The following is a 5,990-nucleotide window of genomic DNA, read 5'->3' on the forward strand; positions in this document are numbered from 1 at the left end:
CAAGTGTGTCTGGTCAGCTAGTAAAACAACCTATGTGTCTGTGCCTGAGGGTCAATACCCCTGTGCGCCTGAGAGAAGCGGCAGCACATGGTCTATGGTCACCCTGAGTAACGGTTCCTCCAAGATTCCAAAGAATTCATGTAACCTGTCTCGCCCCTATCTGAACCTAGTGGCGTGCGTGTAACATATATATCCAAGGTTGCAGTCTCACTCTATCTCTATCCCAGAAACAGGTGTTTGATGAGTACAAATCTACAAACATTCTTTTGTCTCTGCCATGAGAACACCTCTTGCAAATACATTTTAATATAACTTTTAACTCTTGATAGGATTAAAACTATGGACATACTATTTAATATAATGCTGGAATTCTTTTCTGAGACATGTTCCTATAGGAATATGGGTATTATATGTGTAAATAATCTATTCTAGACTCGCTACTAATGCATTCTTTAAGCAGAGGGAGTTATTCCCATTAAACCAGCAAAAAAAGTCCAGTAGAATGCCACTTACTTACTCCAAATCTCAAATTTAAATAGACAAAAACAGCATTGAATGAGACCTAAAATTTAACTTTTAATAATTTTTCTTAAAAAAAGGTATCACTAAAATCCATGCATACCAACAACATGGACACTATTAGATATAAAAGCAATCAACCTAACCAGGTCCACAATTGCTACCCCAATATGGATAGCAACAAATACTAGAAAACGTCAACTAAGATGCAAAGTGACAGTGGTCAACTTAATTAAAGAAGTTGGCCACAACTTTTTATTATGCCCCCAATGTATCCCCCCGGGGTCCATAAGTGTGTTTGTAATTACCTTCTGTTGCAGGCCGCTTACAGGCATCACGTGACCCCGCGCTGAGTGAGGCGTGACTCAGCGCTGGGGCCCCCATAGTGGCTGCTGGGTTGTGGGTGGGGTTTCCCTGCGTGTCACTCCCAGCATCCACTGCGCACTTTCCCGATGAATGAGAGGGAGAGCGCGCTGTGGATGCTGGGTGCGACGTGCGGGGTAACTCCGCCCACAACCCAGCATCCACCAGTGGAACGCAAAAGAGGGACCCTCGGCTGCAACCTGGACTTGTCATGACGTCAGTGGATGTCACGTGATGCCTGTGAGCGGCCAGCGATATCACTCACAGGCAGAACCTGCAACAAAAGGTAATTAGAAAAACACTTAAGGGCCCCGGGGTGATACATTGGGAAGGGGATAATAATAAGTAGTGGACAACCCCTTTAACAGTATATAGTTAAGAAATAGGAATAATCTCACCCATAGTCTTCAATACCATCGCAGAGGGGAGCAATAGTCTAAGCACCTTATATATGATTCCTTTTTGTCAGCAGGATTAACGTCAGGTGGAGCATACCGGGAGACCCTATAAGGTCCTATGAGAGCTATTGCGGCCCTCAACCCCAAAGCTCCCGCCCTGATAAGGGCAGTCCACAGCTAGACCTTTCCTGTGAACAGCCCTATAATAGCACAGGGGAGACGCACGCTGTGGTATTATAGGGCTGTTCACAGGAAAGGGCTAGCTGTGGACTGCCCTTGTCAGGGCGGGAGCTTTGGGGTTGAGGGACGCAATAGCTCTCATAGAGACTTATAGGGTCTCCCGGTATGCTCCACCTGACGTTAATCCTGCTGACAAAAAAGAATCATATACAGTGGTGGCCAAAAGTATTGGCACCCCTGCAATTCTGTCAGATAATACTCAGTTTCTTCCTGAAAATGATTGCAATCACAAATTCTTTGGTATTATTATCTTCATTTAATTTGTCTTCAATGAAAAAACACAAAAAGAATTGTCCTAAAGCCAAATTGGATACAATTCCACACCAAACCTAAAAAAGGGGGTGGACAAAAGTATTGGCACTGTTTGAAAAATCATGTGATGCTTCTCTAATTCATGTAATTAACAGCACCTGTAACTTACCTGTGGCACCTAACAGGTGTTGGCAATAACTAAATCATACTTTCAGCCAGTTAACATGTCACGCTGTCTCTGTATACTGGAGGTAGGGGGCCTAAGCTGACCCTAAGCTGGGGCCCTGACTAATCCCTCAACCTGGAGGTACTGTTAAAGGTACAGAGGTCCAGGCCGCCAGCGTAACCCCTACCTCCTGAGGATCCCTGCACCTAAGTAATCTAGTCCTGAGAAGGACCCCGATCACAACAAAAGAGGACAAGTAATAATATGCCCACACACAGTACTTAGACGAACGAGACAGTACAAGGGAAAAACCAAAACCACCTTGCATACAAAAACTACACAACTACAACAGAGGGAACACCAACGGGAAAGGAGATAAATGATAAAGCGAGGAAGGGAAAAAACACTCCAAATACACTTATCTCAGAAACTCCAAATACCACGATCCGCTCTGTTAGTCTGTATGAAATGCTTTCACCGACACTTCCCAAACAGACCAGCAGGCATTTGAAGGAGTCTCACTACAGCATCATTGATTGCAGCTGGGCGAGGCTGGACCTCGTCTAGCACAGAGAGAGAGAGAGAATTAACTCCCTCACTGCCGAAAACACAAAGCACCAAAAAGTCAGCTGCGAGAAGTCAGGCTGTGTAATCGTGACGATCTTCGTGGCGACACACCCGTGACATAACATGGATTAAAGTTGACTCAACCTCTGTCCTGTGTCCTTGTGTGTACCACATTGAGCATGGAGAAAAGAAAGGAGACCAAAGAACTGTCTGAGGACTTGAGAAACCAAATTGTGAGGAAGCATGAGCAATCTCAAGGCTACAAGTCCATCTCCAAAGACCTGAATGTTCCTGTGTCTTCCGTGCGCAGTGTCATCAAGAAGTTTAAAGCCCATGGCACTGTGGCTAACCTCCTTAGATGTGGACGGAAAAGAAAAATTGACGAGAGATTTCAACACAAGAGTGTGCGGATGGTGGATAAAGAACCTCAACTAACATCCAAACAAGTTCAAGCTGCCCTGCAGTCCGAGGGTACAACAGTGTCAACCCGTACTATCCGTCGGCGTCTGAATGAAAAGGGACTGTATGGTAGGATACCCAAGAAGACCCCACTTCTTACCCTGAGACATAAAAAAGGCAGGCTGGAGTTTGCCAAAACTTACCTGAGAAAGCCTAAAACGTTTTGGAAGAATGTTCTCTGGTCAGATGAGACAAAAGTAGAGCTTTTGGCAAAAATCATCAACATAGAGTGTACAGGAAAAAAAAAGAGGCATTCAAAGAAAAGAACACGGTCCCTACAGTCAAACATGGCGGAGGTTCCCTGATGTTTTGGGGTTGCTTTGCTGCCTCTGGCACTGGACTGCTTGACCGTGTGCATGGCATTATGAAGTCTGAAGACTACCAACAAATTTTGCAGCATAATGTAGGGCCCTGTGTGAGAAAGTTGGTTCTCCCTCCGAGGTCATGGGTCTTCCAGCAGGACAATGACCTAAAACACACTTCCAAAAGCACTATAAAATGGTTTGAGAGAAAGCACTGGAGACTTCTAAGGTGGCCAGCAATGAGTCCAGACCTGAATCCCATAGAACACCTGTGGAGAGATCTCAAAATGGCAGTTTAGAGAAGGGACCCTTCAAATATCAGGGAGCTGGAGCAGTTTGCCAAAGAAGAATGGTCTACAATTCCAGCAGAGCATTGTAAGAAACTCATTGATGGTTACCGGAAGCGGTTGTTCGCAGTTATTTTGGCTAAAGGTTGTGAAACCAAGTATTAAGTTGAGGGTGCCAATACTTTTGTCTGGCCCATTTTTGGAGTTTTGTGTGAAATGATCAATGATTTGATTTTTGCTTCATTCTCTTTTGTGTTTTTTCCTTGCAAGCAAATTAAATGAAGATAATAATACCAAAGAATTTGTGATTGCAATCATTTTCAGGAAGAAACTATTATCTGACAGAATTGCAGGGGTGCCAATACTTTTGGCCACCACTATATAAGGTGCTTGGACTATTGCTCCCCTCTACAATGGTATTGAAGACTATGAGTTATTCCCATTACTAAGATGGCGTCTGCAATGTAACATCGCCACTGCGCATGCGCAGACACGAACGTCTTGTTATAAGACCTGTGTAGTACAGCAACTTGGAAAGCCAACAAGCAATATGACGCCTGCAATTGCAGGCATTTTCTGCGCACGTGCAGGCCCTCTTGCGTTTGGTGTATTGATTGGCTCAATGATTATGACTCTCTGGAAGCATTCAAGCATGCGCTTTAAACTACCGTATTTTTCGGACTATAAGACACACCAGACCATAAGACGCACCTAGGTTTTAGAGGAGGAAAAAAAAATTTAAGCCAAAAATGTGTTCATTATGCACTTTTAAGGGGGAGGGGGTCTTCTGCTGAAACTGGTATAGGGGTAATGTACCCCAGTTCTGACAATATCCCCTATCCTGGTATATATGCCCCCCCTTCCTTTTTTACATGGTCAACATCCCCATCCTGATATGCATGGAATCCCTCCATCCTGGTATGCATGGAACCCCTCCGTCCTGGTATGCATGGCTCCCTTATCCCTGTCCTGGTATGCATGGCCCCTCATCCGCATCCTGGTATGCATGGCACCCCTAATCCCTTTCCTGGTATGCATGGCACCCCTAATCCCTATCCTGTTATGCATGGCACCCCTAATCCCTATCCTGGTATGCATGGCACCCCTCATCCTTACCCTGGTATGTATGGCCCCCTCATCCTTATCCTAGTATGCATGGTCCCCCTAATCTCCATCATGCTGCACATAAAAAAAATAAACACTCCTACTCACCTCTCTTCTCTCTCCTCCAGCGCTGCGACCTGTCTGCCCGCACTGATCTCTCCATGTGAGCCACGCATGACGTCACTGTCATGCACGGCTCACGAGGAGAGATCAGCTGCCAGAAGTCACTGCTCCCCACGCCGGGACTGTGTGCGCGGGGAGCAGTGACTTCACTCTCCTTCATAGCCGTCACACAGTGTAGCCGCGCTGCGGCTCCTGCTGCTGCCGGCTATCTTGTGTGCCCGCTTATTAAAGGGCATGAATATTCACCTCCTCCCCACGCCCACGGGCGTGGAGAGAGGTTGAATATTCATGCCCTTTAAAAGCGGGAACAGGCGATTCCGGCAGCAGCAGGAGCCGCAGCGCAGCTACACTGTGTGTTGCTATTAAGGAGCATGAATATTCAGTGCCCCCAATGCACCATGGGCGTGGGGAGCAGTGAATATTCATTTTTATTAGCAGCGGGGACAGTGTATGCTGCAGTGGGCGGCTGCTGCCTCCTGTTCCCCGCTCCTCCACCGATACCGCTCCCCCCACACACCACATATATATACACCCCCCCAACATTCGGACTATAAGACGCACCCCCAATTTTCCTCCAAAATTTTGGAGGAAAAAAGTGCGTCTTATAGTCCGAAAAATACGGTAGTTACTGATGCCGATCTTCAGCTACATATGGTATAATATACTAATTAAAGTTCTCTGTGGGTGAGTCTGCTTATTTATAATGCACAGGTGCGCATATGATTATTAATTTATGCACTTAGCACTTTATTTACTGTCTATTATAAATTGAGATAATTATATTTATATGTATGTATTTTGCATCTTGTGCACTGAATGACTTTTCATGTTTGATCATCGTTTTATTATATACTGTATATCACTATCATGACTGTAATTTATATTTAATGAATTGTAATTGGACTATACAAATTTATGAGTATATACAGTATATACCACACTTTTGTGTTAGAACACTGCTTGAAAAAGGCTGTTCATAGCCGAAACGTTGCCACAACAGATGGGCTAATAAATTCCTTTATTTTTTCATGTATTGTTGGAGTGCTGTCTGCTTTTCTTACACAATATTTATATATAACTGCGGAATAGTTGTTGAGGAGGCTATGCACCCATCTATTTCATATTGATGCTGTTCCGATTTTTTAAATTAGTATTAAAACTAGTGTAGAGATTTTACTCACTTTGGTACTACGGGAGGCAAACAGGAAGC

Source organism: Phyllobates terribilis, unplaced genomic scaffold, assembly GCF_046119375.1.
Source record: "Phyllobates terribilis strain yellow unplaced genomic scaffold, ASM4611937v1 Scaffold_10__3_contigs__length_209671492, whole genome shotgun sequence".
In the NCBI taxonomy this organism is placed as follows: Eukaryota; Metazoa; Chordata; class Amphibia; order Anura; family Dendrobatidae; genus Phyllobates; species Phyllobates terribilis.